This window comes from Cavia porcellus, unplaced genomic scaffold (genome assembly GCF_034190915.1).
Source record: "Cavia porcellus strain 051 isolate PalLab524CR breed Dunkin Hartley unplaced genomic scaffold, mCavPor4.1 scaffold_30, whole genome shotgun sequence".
Taxonomy (NCBI): domain Eukaryota; kingdom Metazoa; phylum Chordata; class Mammalia; order Rodentia; family Caviidae; genus Cavia; species Cavia porcellus.
In genome coordinates, this window is record NW_026947513.1 from 34,001,893 (window position 1) to 34,018,954 (window position 17,062).

Sequence of the window (17,062 nt, forward strand, 5' to 3'; positions counted from 1 at the left end):
AATGCAGAATATTAATATTAGCATAACATAAAAACCAAGAACAGGATTTGACCAGTAAACTTTTGAGTTTTCCTATTGATTTGTTTAGAAAGATTACTTTGGTAATGCAATGTAATGCTATCCAAGAAAAACATAAATCTCCAATGTCTGTTTCTCATCCATTTTATTTTAGATGAAAGACCAAAGATCTAGATTTCCTCATTAGAGTTGGTAAGACTGTTTTAGTCACATAACACTGGGATACAATACCTGACATCTACAACCTATGAGAGGAGACGTTTATTTTGTCTCATAGTTTCAGAGGTCTTAGTCCATGTAAGATCTGTCAGCTCCAAGGGAAAAGGGGTGGGGCAGAGGACTCTCCTTGGGAGGAGCTACTCAAGTCTCAGCAGCCAGGAAACAGAAGGAAGGAGACTGGAATGGAGCTACACTCACTCTCAAGGATCTATCTCATGTGATCAGGCCCTACTGTCCAACATCACAGTCAGCTGTTAGTGATGATTCCACCAATGAGTAGAGCTCCTGCATGATCTATCACTTTCTAGGAACTCCCTGTGAGCAAATGAGGGCTGTGGGAGACTTTCTTGATCTAAATGTTAGCACAGTCCTACTCTTAGATAATGGTAAATCCTCTTAGATCTGGAATAGTAAATCTGAAACTTGCAACTGAAATTGAATGGCCATACCAAGGATCACAGAAGAAAAATTAAAACACTTGGCTATTATATCAGTAAATATATGAATGCCTTCTATTAAAGCCTCATCTATGAATGAGTGACGTTATATAAAACCACCCATTTATGATATTGGTATTATTTGGATATAATAATTATTTGATAACAGAAAATGATGAAACTTTGTCTGCTAGTAATGAGTTTACCTGTAATCATTTTATATTATCTCTTGTCCTTGCTCAGGATGCGATACTTCAGTCCTTATTCTCTATAAGACCAATTCCCTACCCTCATGTTGCACCCTACATTGCAAACCAGCCAGAAACATGCACTGGGGATAACGAATTTTTCACTAAAGAGAAGAAAACTGATTATTGATCTTTGCAATTTTATTCGCCATCTGACAAAGTAATGGAAACCTACTGGAAGAAATCTTGATGATTTTAAAGCAATCACAACAATTATAGTGTTGAGCCAGTATTTGGGGTTGGAAGCAAACGGATTGTCATTGGAAGCAAATGGATTTACAAAATCATTGGAAGCAAATGGATTTACAAAATGCAAAGAGTTTCTGTGGACTGACCCAAACATCCTGGAATCCAAGAGGATAAGATAGATAAACTGATATATCTTCTTTATATCATGCATAAAAATACCTACAAATATCTAATGCAGAGAGAGAAACTTAGGAGTATCTACATTGACTATCAATACAAAATGAGATGGCTGTGGTTTGAGATCTATTTCTTTTTATAGTTTTTTTTTTTTTACCACTGCCATTCTTGCCCTAGATGTTTTAAACTAACGGTACAGTGCTTCCAAAGTTCCCTATACTTTATATGTTCAATATTTCTGTGATTTTGGTGTCATTTTCCTGGGAAATAATTTCTATCATCTCTGAGTGTCAACATGCAGCTTTTTCTATAATTTACTGCAAGAAAGCCTGACTTTATAAGTGTCAGTTTCCTTGAGATGGCACTTTCCAAGTGGCCTACAAAAATATTCTCTGATAACATAGACAGTATCATTTCTACTTATGCAAAACTATCTGATTTGAAAAGAATTTAATGGAGATGACACAAATGGAGAATGAGGAAATTCATTATCTCACTTAAACAACTGTACAAACAATTACATCACAACCCTGTGTTGTTGAATGATTGAAGGTTAATGTTATTGTCAGGGCATTAAGTTTTTTGTAATTTAAAACAAGTAAGATGTTGAACTTTGAGTCTGAGGCACCTGTTGAAATTATCACACATAAATATGCTATAAAGCTTTGCTTTTTTGTCAAGTTGAAATTATTGTTTGAATTTATTATTTTTGAATTTGTTATGTTTTAATAGGAAATTTCTTATAGCATGCTAATTTATAAAGAAATTTTGTTTTTTCTCATCTGAAGCAGAATTACTGACAACTTTGGTAGAAGAAATATATTTTAAAAGGATGGAATAAGTATTATGAGAACTCCAGTGTTAAAAATCTGATGAATAAGTTAAAATGATTGTTTATTTATTACATTTCATTTCAAAATAGATGTCCGAGTATATATGAGCCCCATTAACTTTGCATACAGAATGAATACTTAACTGGTAAAATTCCAAGTAGCTATTCAATATATTTACCTTTATATGAGAAAGCATTTGACTCTGGCTACATCATTCTCCAGAACTATATTTTATAGAAAACAACTGCAAAAATGATGTTTGTGTCTAGTATGTAGTGTAAATTTTGACATACATGTTATGTATGAGGACATGGTTTGAATATGTTCCAGAAAGCAGAAGGTAAAATAATAACCAAAAATACACACATGGCTTCTCTACGTTTCTTATAACAAAAATGGGTCTCTATATTTTCCTAATCAATAATAAAGGTACAGAAACAATCATGGTCTTATTAGCTGTTGCTTACAAAGGAAATACTATTTTTTTTACAAAGCATGCAGTCACTGTATCAGCTCTTGTTGGTAGTTCTCTGTACGCAGGGTCTAACATTACAGTGACTTTGTTATGATTGCAAAGTGTCTGTACTATCTTTTTTTTGGTCTTTTTTCTTTTTATTGGTACCAGGGATGGAACTCACAACTGCCTGATTGCAAGGCAGGTGCTTATGCAGCTGAGCTAAATCACCAGCCCCTAGTGTCTGTACTATCTTAAAGGATCATATTCTCACAACATGTCTAAAGGCAATAATGTATCTGAAATTTTTAACAATGAACAAGAGTTTCCTTGCATTATACAATACTCATTCATTATCTCCCTGGCCAGAATAATAGATTGGATCAATCCTTGCTGTAAGTAGGACTGGCAAAGTCTGTACCATATATATGTAGAAAAAATGGTCAGCATGATCAAAACTAGCTAAAACCAGTTATGGTATTTCCACAGGGCTAGTCACTAGGAAATATTGAATAAAATTAGCAAGTAAGAAGCATATACAATGGCTATCAGGAAAAATCAAACAATTTTAGTGACAGGAAAATAATCTAACCAGAAAAACTAGCTGTTTTGTATGCTTGCCACATCTTGGCAAAAATACATCTTGAGTCAATAAATAAGAATTAATAGATTCATGTAATTATTTGAATTATAACTGGGTACGATTTGGAAAGAAGTTAAGTGTACAATGGACAAAGGTTTGCAAGAAATCCTCTCTTCATTTTCAGAGAACAAGAAGATGATTCTCATCTTGGTGGTGTTGACATTTGTAAGGATGAAAAGCTGAGGAATATCTGTTGTCATTTAACTGGACACCACCAGGTAATATAACGTGATGTTATCTTGGTGATACACATTGTGGAACTTGGCTTGACATCCATGTAAATAGACTTTGACCAATGGATGTGGAGGTTATTAGATATTATTTCCAAACTCACTCTACAGACACATGACCCAGAATATCAAATGGCTTCTTTATAATGAAACACTTCTCTCTTTGGCAACAAGAGAGTGTTTATGCTCTGATTCCTCGCTTTATATAAATGCCCTCAGGCATTTAAATGTAGTAATTATAGAGTCCCTTTATGAAAATTGAACTAAGGTAGCAAATAGGATGGAGTGATACTATTACAGGCCAGGGAATAATCTGAAATATCTTTATAACTCAGCATAACCTGTCTCTCAAGTCATTAGATTATTTATGACTTTTACATTATGCAATTTAAGAGCATAAATATTGATGAACATTGGTTACTGAAACCTGCTTCTGGCTCATTTTTCTATAGTATGTTCCTAAGTAAGACCTTTGTTGATGTTTCAGTATCCTTTAGTTACGTTAACATAGTAGATTATATAGTTAAATTCCATAGTAGTTTATATAGTTAAATTCTCTTTCATTTTATATTATTGTGCCAATTGGCGTTGGGTAGTGAATCCAGTATACATTACCACTGAGCTACAAACCTGGTTCAGTTAGTGTGCATTTCACAGGATAGTCTTGCTTTAGCTCCGTATTCTTGCACATGAACTTACTTTCTTCCTCACACCACATACATACTTGTAGTTGAAGAATGAGAGATTTGATAATGATTTAGAGAATGTATTACTAGTGTAGGAAAGATCAAAGTAAAAGAGAAATCTAGGAAAATAAAGTTCACTTAGTTAATAAGGGACCCCAGAGTAACAAGTAAGGTAAGATAATGAGAGAAGCTTTTTAAAGCAAATGAAGATTGTGAATAAAAGAGCTAAAAGTAAACAATAAATTTTACAGCAGGAATTGAGCCTCTATTTGTGTGCATACAAGTGTTTGTGCATGTGTGTAAAGCAGCAGTGAGATAAATAATGCACGAGTGTACTTTAAATTTTGTGACAGACAAAGAAATTGAGACAGGGGCAAGACAATTACATAGTATTTTAATAAATTTCACTATGAAATTACAATGGCATCTATTATGTAATTGGTATTCTTGCTGATCCATTAGGTGAAGTCATCCTCCTAGTCACAGCAGACAAATGTTCAGCATTACTTCTTCCTGTGGGTGTTAAGAATTAGTAAAAATAGTAGATTCAACAGATGGCCTTATGTAAATCATATTTCACTGTAAAATAAAACTCTAAGAATAGATTGCAGGACACATGACACATCTGGCTAGGCTCTTTCAATTAATGATGTTTAAAAAATTTCTCCAATTTGCTTAAAGAAAATATCCTGGAAGAGTCAGGGTGTCTGCTCTTCAACTGGGGATCTACCAGGTCTCTGAATGAGAGCTGCTCAATTCTCTGGTACCAACAACTTAATACTCAAAGCTCCGGCAGTTGTGACAAGCTGTTCCGCTCAGATTTAATGTTTAGCTTCTTGGTTAAATTTGTTATTTTGCTGACAGCAGTAAGCTTCTGTTTATATTATATTTATATTTATGTTCTGTTTATATTATATTTATATTATATTATATTTAAAAAATGACCAGGTTCCACTAGACGCTGCAGCATTGTACAAACTATGAGTTATGGGAGCAGTATTTTTCCTCTTGTACAAAACAATCCTCGAAGGAGGTTTTGGGGAGAACAAGGAAAGTAAGTCTATCACCCCATCTTATCTAACGTTACCTTTTCTAATCTTGAGCATTTAAATTATTCATCATTTCTAGAGCCATAAAGAATTTGAGAAATGGAAATCAATATATAAGACATTAAAAAGAACTAAAAAGTCAATTGTGCAAATGATGTTTTAAATTTTATTAGTTTTCAGTTATCTTAAAGAAAGTTGGTATTGGAAAACAGATTAAGAACCAGATAGGTTTGACCTTGTGGCTCCATCTTCTCTGGTTGACTTCAGCAATTGTGTCAAAATTGTTAGCTTCCCTCTGGGTTTTTCTTAGTCATGTTTTGATTTAATGACACAGATTCTTTTTCTCCCTATATATAAATAAGACAAGAGTGCAGTTTCTACTATTTTATGTTACACTATTATTCTGCTCATACCATGATCAGATATATAGAATGACCTGAAGGAAAACCGGGCTATTTATTGATTCTTTTTTAGATATTTTATCTCAGGCAATCCTCTTACCCCATGTTGCTAGCTGTAGTACAATTTTCAGTTTAAAGATTAATAATAAAGGGATCCAGAGAAAGCATGAGATTGCCTAAGGTTACTTCTTCACAAATAGTATAGATGTGATTAGGGAATCGGGTCCCTAACTTTAGTCTGCCTTCTTGCCAAAATACAACCAAACCATTTAATCTCCTTTAGTAACTTGGGTGACTAGTCCCCAAATGGTAAACTTTTTATGATAGATCCTTCTCAAGAAAGTTACAGGAGTATTAGTTGAATTTGGTTTTCACATGTTTTTATCTACGCAGGGTGCCCAGGACATATGGGTTTTCTGATTTTGCTGCCAAAGTGCCAGAGCTGTTTCCATTGTATGTGTACCTGGGGAACTGTCATTCATGGAGAGGTCTCCTGGTAACAGGCCAACTGTGTGTCACTGCATTTTCCAATCTGGGAAGTTCTGTGTGCCTCTGAGAATGTGTACAAGTTCAATGTAAGGAAAATACAGAGGTATTTTGCTCAGGAAAGAGATCGGGATGGAGGACTTCTATCCAGAGAAGGTTCAGAAATTAGATTTCCACCCAGAACAATGCTTTAATGTTAACTATGACTTACAAAAAAGAAGCAATATGCACTTAAGAAGGGTGAGGAAATATGTGACAGGGGACATCTCATGGATTCTCAAATCAAATGAAGAAAATAAAAACAGTGTTTTGTGAGATGAGCCTGAAAACCTTGAAGATAAACTAAAGTCTAGAAATGGAATCCAGGTCTTGATCTGAAGACTGAGCACATGGGGCCTCTGAGACCTCTCCCCAGCTCCCTGCCTATATTCACCACATTGTAATTAAATCTGAATCATCAACTGTGAACAAGTAATTGAAATTTCCTTATGCAACACAATCAGGAAGCCATTTTTAAAATCTTGTGTAATTCTCAGGATAAAACTGAGTTTAATAGTCAGCATATTTTGACAATTATTCTCATGCAGAATTTACTTCTGATGTAGCATTTATGTTGAGTGCTACTGTTTGGGGATTGAACAAAGCGATGGTTTAGAATTCGAAACTGAGTCCATATAAGTTAGACTGTTTGACTATTACAGTACTGTTTATAGAGTTTTTGTTTATTTAAATTATGAAAACAGAAGTATTGATTTGAGTTTTCAAGGCAATGTCTTCTCAAATAACTTTTTAAAAAGAAGTAAGCATTGCTGAGCCTCCATTTTAAACTTATTTATCTAAAAGTCAGGACCTCCATAAAAGACAAAGGAAGAATTGATCATTTAGTTGGCTCAAAGAGTTCTCATTGTTATTCCTCCCATAATTACATTTTTCTTATTAATTTACAGTGCCTTGGTCCAGGAAATTTAAAAGTAAATTCCTTTGTGAAATAAAATTAGTATTTTATAATACTTCATATTAAAATTGATATTAAAGCACAGTGAAAAGAGATTTTTATCAGAATCTACACTGTATTAACTTAGCTTCATCACTTCAAACTAGGCGAGGAAGAAAATCATGTCTTCAACTAATACGATTAATAATTTTTCTGGTGATTGTCTGTACCCACTAATGCAAATCCTTGAAGCTTCCTCCACTGCTTTACGTGTCCAACAGGTCTCCCACAGGTGCTTATATTCTCATCCCTAGAGCAGCCCTCAGCTTACCCCCTCAGTAAGCTGCCTAAGGATATCAACACTGGAAGAGCTGTGCCCTTGCCTGCCCTTGATATAAACATGAGCTATCCACTAGACAAAAAATTAAGCAAGTAATAGTCCCAGTCATGTAATTAATATCCTATTGATTGTATTTCACATCCTATGTCTTGTATTTACAAACACAAACTTTTCTTCTAATGTCTGAGGGTTCATAACACAGACTAGATATGACATAGTTAACGAGATAGATTAATAAAGAAGCATGCTTTCCATCCTTCCTCTCAGTTTCAATGTGTTTACTGCAGACATCTTGAATGAGAGACGTCACAGTACTTACTATAGTGCAGATTCCACTGGCTCCTCTTAGACTGAGTGTATCAGCAGTTCTCTGCAGTGGTGTCTGAAATCCGAGTCCTAAAATATCTTGTCAGTGATTCTTGTAAGTGCACAGGCACAAGGACTGCTGTACCGTACAGGCTACTTCTCAGGGTAGCTGCATAGTGACAAAGAATGTAATAATGTTTTTAGCAGCAGAGTTACTTTATTTTAATGGCATAGTGTTTTGTTTGGGATGTGAGTAGGTTATAGAAACATGGCTAAAAAATCACTATGGCAATAAAAAAGAAAAACCATCATTGATGAGCAACCCAAAGTGAAAAATTTAGAAAAATAGATTTCTTAAAAATGTTCCATTAAATTTGTTTTGAATCTGAGTTATTTTTATAGGTGTGCATTATTTTATAAAGGGATTGTATTATTTAATTTTTATAGGTGAAGTGACATTTTGCCTAGTCTCAACTTCTCTTGTCCTTAAGTCTTTTTTTTTTACTAGAATATCTAATACAATTCTTATGTTAACATTTTGATTTCATGTTTTGTGTTCTTGTAGGAAGTCTTATGTTACAACAGAGCAGGTGATATGGTACTTTAATCCTTAACACTTAAGTAATACTTACTGAAAGGATTTTGCCCTAGATAGGACACTACAGCAGTAGGAGGCCAAACCAAGGGGCTTTATCTTTCCGCCCCTAGGCAATTTACCTGTGGCACAAAATGAGTTCCAATCCGCTGCTGGTGCATCAGTAATGCCGCTTTGGGCACCACCCCAGACAAAGCTATATGTATGCCCCCCCCCCCACCACCACCACGTGTCTGACAGGGAAAGCCAGGCCCTGGAGGTCATGGAGCTTCTCTCTGCATCTTTAAAATAAAGGCCACTTTACTTTATATTCTGTCTTCTAACCACACCGAAATCTCTTTCACTTATTATTATTCTCATGTCCATACATAGGTAGACAGAGCTTCAGTGTGGTTCATTAACTTGATAAAAATTACACAGCAAATAAATAGTAAACTCAGTGCTAATCCTAAGCTGCCTGGATCCAAGGCCAAGGAACTTGCTATAGTATCATGTTACTCACTTATTAGATGTATTTTGTTTATTTCCTTTCAAGTGGAAATTCTTGCATTCTGTTCTTCTTAAGTATCTAAGCATCAGGACAACACAGGAATCATATTCATTCTTCAAAAACAGATTGATCAAGTGATTTCCATGGTACTACTTGCAAATGAACTCATAAAGCATCATTGTAGTGTGCTTTATGTAATTTGTGCATGTGATCTATAATGCAAAGTGAAAGGTTATACGATGGGCAATATTTGCCTAGACAAATAATCTATTATGTCACTCATTCACTCTTTCCCTTGTGATGTTTATGACAACTTTCACGTGGAAAGCATGTAATGTATGGCTTGTTCAAATGTGCATTTTCTATTTTAAAAGCATAAGTAACCACAGATTATTTAAATGTTCTCAGATTTGAGCCTTGCGCACTATTCCAATTAAGGTGGATCTTTCTTTATACCATGGGAATTCCACTGGGTAACTGATTACCAAGCACATCATGTAAACAGCTCTTAGAAACTGCAAACAGCCCATTATGGAGAATGGACCTTATTAACAAAGGTCATATTAGAATCTCACCCTGGTAACTAATCACATCAAATGTACAGTACATCAATAGACACATAGAGTAGTAAGAAGCGTTTTCCAATTAAGTGAACCAGTTTGACCTTCTGAACTATAAATAAACTGCAGCAACAGCTCCTGATTAGGCTTAAGGAGTCTGAGGCCCATTGCAAACAAATGCCTCAGAATTTAAACATAGAAGGTTAATCCTGTAAAGACTGAGTGAACAGATTTAAAGTTTCAGCATTAACACCTTGGAGTTGAATTTCCTCACATTTTTGCAGTGGAGGCATATTTGTCTGTCCCTCTGAATAGATAAACAAGCCCTGAGTTAGTTTTCCCCTTCCCTCAGCATAACTAATTTAACAAGAGCAAGATGACTTAAAATGGAAACTTGAAATACTTGTAAAAAAAATATTGACCCTTGTGTGTTTTTATTTTTATTCCTACCAGAGTAATAACACAAAACACATTAACCTGACTCAAATTCTAAGTTAAAATTCAATCCAGTTATCAACATTATACTTAGCATACAAGCCTGATACCATGGATCCACTGTCAAAAGAGAGCATCTTTGAATTATTTTTCTAGTCTTTAAGTACTGGATTTTCATAATCTTTCTAGGTCTCAGTGTTCTTTTTCATGAAAAAATAAATATAATTTTGTAACAAAGCAATAAGATAATAATGATAGTTAATATAGTGGTCTGCATCTTGTACTCTGAATAAGTACTTTAAAGATAATGTTCTCAGTGTTGTTGTCTACAAAATGGAGTTGGATCAACTGAAGTTCTAACTTCTGTAGTTCTAAATTTTCTTTGTATCTTTATTTGTGCATAGCTAAAAGAGTTCAGGCATTGTTTAACCAGCTCAGATAGAAGTGGTTAGTTTTTAGCAGTATTTGTTGCAAATATTTTTCAGAATAATTGAAGATAAGTGATAACTGGTAAATACTTCCAAAATCTAAACAAATAATTGTTATATTTTCCTACTAGCAGGAAAAATGTTTCATAATACTAAAGATCATTTTAGAATTTTTGTATTAAATATTCAATCCTGAACACATCTTTGAATATCTGTGAAGACTCTTTCAATTTATATAAAAGAATTAGATTAGGGTGGCAGCCCTCTAATGAGAATGAAAAGGTCCTTGATTCCTTCAAATCGTTTCCTCTTTTTATTCATCTAGGAACACTGGAAACCACACATGGTTCTTAGAAATTTGTTGTGTCAAATCTCATATAAATTGCCATCTCTTTACTTACTGGATTTAACAGTTCCAACCATTTCAAAGCAGGTAAGGGGATATCTTTTTGAACCAAGATAACCAAAGAGTATTTACTTCAATTTTGGAGAAAAGATAATATGAGTTTTGGGGACCAGAAAAAGAGTTTGGCTTTGAGAATAGGTGTTCTACATCCCATTAAGTTAGAGATGCAGTATTTCATTTGACTGTGTTTGTAGTAGGAAACTGAGCTCATTGTCTAATATTCTGGGAGAAATCTTGGCTGTTGATAATTTATTTCCATCAAGTATTATACATATGATTACAAAAGTGGTTTATATGACATGCACAGATGTCAGAAGTAAAATCGTGATGTGGGAATTATCTCTTTACCTGTCCTCCATTTATGTAACTTCTGTGCCTGTGGGGTTCTTTCACACTCCAATTATCACTAAATTTTCCTGTCTCAAAGAAAGGGATCTGACAGGCAGTTTCACAGAAAAACTCTTGAAACTTAATGTATCATTCCTTCCAAAAAGAATTAATACACCTAAAAATGAGCTGAAGGATTAACTGAAGCAACTGACTCTTATAATAATATGATAACTGAATCAAGGAGATATTTTTATTCAAAAAGCTTTTCTGGATGTTTTTATTATAATACAGGCAGGTAGCTATTATTCTTCTTATAGCTGCAAGAAGGTGCCAAGAAGGTGTTTGTTCATGAGGGGTGGTGGTTTTTTCTATTGTGTTTTTCTACTTTTCCTCAGTACTTTGAATAATTTTTGGCACATAATAGGTGCTAAGTGCACAAAACCTCATTATTTCTCTCTATCAAAATCCACACCTTCCAACCCAAGGCTGTTGAGGACTGCAGGGATCTGCTTATGAATCACGTTACAGCTGTCCCTTGGTGTCTGGTTTCATGACCTATGTGGATACACAAGGATGCACAAATTCTTTACATAAAATGGGTGTTTGCTTAAAATCTACATATATTCTTTCTTATAATTGAAATCATCCTTAGGTTAATCACAGAACCAAATGCAATATAAATACTATGGCACTATGTTATTCAGGAATTATGACAAGAAAAATGTCTGTGCATGTAGTGTACACATTTTATTTTATATGTTTTCCATCTTGGATGATTGAACTTGAAGGTATGGAGCCAGTAGATACCAATGACTGACTGGAAAAGACAAATACAAGTAGTATTTGGCTGCTAAAAGTAATGAACAAACGTGGTGGTGACTGCTGTGAGCTTACCAAAATCACTGTCATCTTCCAGATTAGAAAAACTAGACCATATGCTTGGTCTCTCCTTTATGTTGTGCTCTGCCTGGGTTTTAGCCACTTGAATGTGGGCTGCAAGCCTTACTCATCAAATGTTTTCTATACTTGCTCCTTTTCCATTGTGCTGTTAGTACGAGATCCACCACAAAACTCCAAATGCTAAGAAACATCAGAAATAGGCCAGACCCAAGTCTGTCTATGTGAGTCAGTGCTATTCGCAGACTTCAGTGAGAGAGAACCAGGCCTTACCAAGAGGTGATCCCTGTCTAGAAATCAGCGCCATGCTTGGGCTGCTGCCTGAGTGCAGACAGCCATACCCAAGCCTCTCTCTATGAATCAGCACCATTCCTGGACTATGAAGGGAGATAAAAAGGCTCCGCCAGGAAGCAATCCCTGCCTGGAAACCATATCAATTTCTTGTTTTGTTGGATTGAGTTTCATTGTCTTTTGTTTTGTCCATGTTAAATCTGATATGTGAGCAGCTATTTAAAAGATAGCAAGATATATTATGGTAGCCGTTTTGGGTTCATTATTAGCTTGGTTTTGAAGTCCTTTATTGCATTCATTATTTTGTTTTTACAGTCTCTATTCTATTCAATTTTTAATATGTCTAAAAGTATCTGCAGCTATTTTGAAGACAATGAAAGGGATTATAGTAACTATTGTTGATTTTGCAAGGTTTTGAAGTCTTGTATCACTTATACTGGTTTATTCTGCTTTTATTCTGTTTTATTTTCCTTGATTTTATCATCTTAAAAAAAGAACGCATACACACAAGAAAGAAAGAGAGAAAGAAAGAAAGAAACAAAGAAAGAAAGAAAGAAAGAAAGAAAGAAAGAAAGAAAGAAAGAAAGAAAGGGGCTGCATGCTGAATGATCACACAGAGGGTTCCCTGCTGAACAAGAACATCTGTGTTGGGTTTTGTGTCAGTGAGGGATGTTTTATTTTACTTAGCTCTTGTCACCTTTAATTGGGTAAGAGAAAAGAAATGATCATTCAGAAAAAGAGTAGTGATATAATAGGGGAATGGAAATCTAAAGGAGAAGGGGAGATTGAAGTTGATTGAAGGATTGAAAATTGATTGATAGAAATACGGTTGGAAACATTAGTAAGGCTGGGGTATGTAAGGCATAAGCAAATGGATTATTTGGAATCAGAGTCTAATGCTAGGAAGTAAGAGGAATTGGATGCTTGAGGTCAGCAAAATGAATTATAAGAAGGGGCTTCACTAGTTGAAGAGCCCAATAATCCTGAAAAGTCTTAATAAACCTTGGGACAGAGTCTTCCTTTGAAGTCAATATGTGTCAATGAAGCATGGCTCTTACTGCCTATGTATATTTATTATTCTACCGAGTAAAACGTAGCATTATATTGATAGAATTTTCTGTGCAGTTAGAAGACAGAATATAAAGTGGTCTTTATTTTAAGGGTGTGGAGAGAAACTCCATGACTGCTAGGGTCTGGCTTTCTCTGCTGGACATGTGGTGTGGGGGGCACACATATAGCTTTGGTCTGGGGTGGTACCTAGAGGGGCATTGCTGAAGTCCAAGTAGCCCAATGGAAATCATTTCATGCCACAGGTAAATTGCCTGGGGGCGAGGAAAATGCCCTCAAGGTAAACTTCCCTTGGTCCCGCCTCTTACTGCTGTAGTTATGGGATATTGGGGAACACAAGGAAAAATTGATGGATCCCTGAGATGAATTAAAATAGGCATGGCCTGGGAAGCACAGGTGGAATTGGAGGTATTTCAAACTATGGGATCAACCAGAGAAGAAGCGAGTCTGGAACCTGCATAAAATTGGCCCTGTCTGTAAAGGCTGCATAGGTTGGTCGTCAATACCCACTATAGACTGAGGACTTAATATAGTGGCCTGATAACTCAGGAAGAACCCTATACATGGCCTCTATGTCCACAAGTATAGAGAGTGTCTTACCTGAGACCTCCAGTGGGACTTGGGGCTCTGAGAAGGATACCTTAATGGGGGCTGTGGGCCCTGAGCCACATTAATCTTCCTCAGCAAGTCCAAGCAGATCTGTCAGAGATGAATCTGGAGGTGATGGCGTTTCCTGTGATGGTAAGGGGTTGGAGGATGGCTTACCCGATCTCTTGTGGCTAGGACAGTCGCTCGAGTGGCCTTGGGGCAAGCCCCCAAAGGAACGTCAGGATTGGGGCATTCTCTTGCCCAGTGTCCTTCTTTGTTGCATTTGAAACATGGTCCAGGAGGGGCACAGGCAGCTCACTTTGTGTCAGCTTATCTGTCTCAGAGCTCCAGGTGTCAGTGCTAAAAGATCAGATTGTCATGTTTTATTTCTGTTCTAGAAAACATGAAAAGCCATATTAAGAAGGTCTCCCTGTAGCATTTGAGGGCCAAGTTTAGCCTTTTTTTCTTGTTATCTGTCCCACAGTAGAAGGTTCACAGTCACAAGACATCTGGCTTTTATCTTGGGTAGGTGTACCAATTAAGTCTAAAGGAGACAGAGGCAAAGAATCAACTATGCAGAAGTCAAATAACACAATCAACAGGCTATTTATGATTATAACTTTGGCAATGGCTTCCTATAAGGAGGATAAGGATAAGGTCCAGGGAATTTTAGGAATTTTAGGACATGTCATTCATTTTAGCACTGAAGAAATTTGTGAAGCATCTCTAAGCATACATCTGGATCTGAAAGTAAACACTTGTCATCATACATTACATAGATTTTTGTTTAAAAATTATCATTTGACTGGTGACCTCGTGTTGGTTTGATCTGAATCTCCTGGCTGGAACACAAGGAAAAGGCAAAGAAACAATCCCAATTTTATATTTGAAGGCATGAATATAACATCAGATCAGCAACAATGAATTGTCTTACTCATATGAACATTAGCTGAGTGTCTTCTATAAGACTATGGAGATTATTTAGGCTCCAATTAATAAACAAGAGCTGGTTAAAATTATCAGGTGGCCATTTTCCTGTCCAACAATTGAAGTCCTGTACAATGTCTCCTCATCCCAAGGGATTTTGTTTAACCAACTGTAGCATTGTTTTGACCAGCTGGCAAACTAGGTGGAAAGCATGTTTTTTAAAAATCTATATCCCAAATAAACTTTGCTTAAATGGTTTGAAAATACAAAAAAAGTAAAAAAGATTGTTGAGATCAAATAAAAAGGAATAGCTGTTTACAGAGCAGGCAAGTGGACAAACATGGACAGATAAACTGTAGCTGGGCATCCAGCCATACAGCCTCGCCGGGAGGCCATGGCCCCTTCTCCTCCTGCTGCGTCCCATTGCCTCCTCCTCTGTGCTGCCTCCTGGAGTCTCACTTGGGGCCTGGCCTGTGCCAGGCCACATGCACAGGGGATGGAGCCACCTGGGAGGTGTCTGGAGCCTGCAATGGGTAGCACTGAGCAAGTGCACAGCATGAGACCCTAGAACAGCCCATGAGGGCCAGTCCGTGCGCACCGCGAGCTGTCACCACCTGTCCCCACTGCATGCAGTTAACACCATTAGTGTGCCTCTCCCCCCATCCCAGTTATGCTCACTCTGGGAGAGGCAGGCTGGCATGTGGCAGAGGAGAGGGATTGAGAAATTGGAGCCTAGTGGGTGAAGGGGAAGGAGCAGCCTTTGGCTGAGAAGGCTGCGGGTTTTGGTGCAAATAAAAGAGCCACATCCTAAGTGTGAGGAGGGGGAGAGATCCTGAAGGAGCAGAATGAGAGTAAGACACATCCTTAAAGTGAAAAAGAACTAAAGATGGAGAGTTTCTGCCAACTTGTCACCAGTGAAACAAAAGTCATGTAAATTTTTGAGATAACAGGGGTCAAATATCCCCTCTTTAGATCATGGGCTGTCATTAAGTTTGTAGGTTGGCCAAGCTTCCTGGCAGTAAAAGATTAATTGTTTAATTCTTATGGTTTTCTTTAGGCCAAGGGTACCAAGGTTATGAACCAGGCACCCCAGAGATGTGTTTTTTTGGGGGGAAGAAAATGAGCCAACTTGGACCATGGCCAATGTAGAAGAGATCATCACCTAATCTTTTGAACACATGGTTAATTGGTTCCAACTCATGTTTTTTAATTGTCACCAAAAGGCATGGAAGGGGGCCCAGCAGGCTACAGTAATGGCTCTGCTTCTGACTGCCCAGGGAATGTGAGAACCACTATCCCAGTCCAGGGACAGAAAAAGGGAAATCCAGTGTGGGCCTGACCCACAACCATGGAGTAACCCTTGGATGGGGTTGGCTCAGCCGCAGTAAACAAATCAGGCTGGTGTTTGCAGACCAGCAGTGACAATTTGAGCAGCTCCTGCATATTGAGAAATGAGTAATTAATTTAGGATGTGGTCTAGTCCGTGAATCGGCAGGTGGGCTCAAACTGGGAGGATCCCAGGAGTCACTTGCACTGCAATTCCTGGTCAGGGAACCAACTGATAGACTTTCTGGCATGGTTAGAAGACAGAATATAAAGTGGCCTTTATTTTAAAGATGTGGACAGAAACTTCATGACCAGAAGGGTCTGGCTTTCTCTGCCGGACATGTGATGTGTGGGAGCATACATATAGCTTTGGTCTGGGGTGGTACCTAGAGGGGCATTGGCTGTTGTCCAAGTAGCCCATTGAGACTCATTTTGTGCCACATGTAAATTGCCTAGAGGCGGGGAAATGCCCTTAGGATAAGCTTCCCTTGGCTCTGCCTCTCACTGCTGTAGTGTCCTAAGGTAAGATCCTTCCATATATGATTTTTTGCATAATGTCTTCATGCAGTAGAATGCATGGAGCTTCTTCTTAGAACCTGTTTTGTGGTAAAAGGAAGTACTTTTCCTATAATTCTTTAAAGTTATAATTAACACTTACTCTTCCCTGGAACTTTTCATATTCAGTGAAGGTATATGTTCAGTGAGTCATTGCCTTTTTAGAGTCCGTCCCTGATGCATTTAATTTAGCAGGTTTATATGTCTATCTTTAAAAATACAGAGCAAAGCTTTGATGTCTCTACCAACTTACCTCAAAATTAAGTCTAGCCACTTTACATTTGTTTAGGTATTTTTTATCTTAGATTTAAATTGTAGTAAGTGAATATAGAGTTGAATCATTACCTATTATAAAGGAGGCTTTGCTAATACTCCACGTTTAGCTCCAATGCTGACCATAGAGTATTTAAAAAACAAAAACAAAAGCAAAGGAGAGTTCTTTTTTTTTTTTATTTAAGGAGAAAAGAAAAAAAAAAACAGTGAAGGGGTAAGTTATACAGATTTACAGAAGAAAAA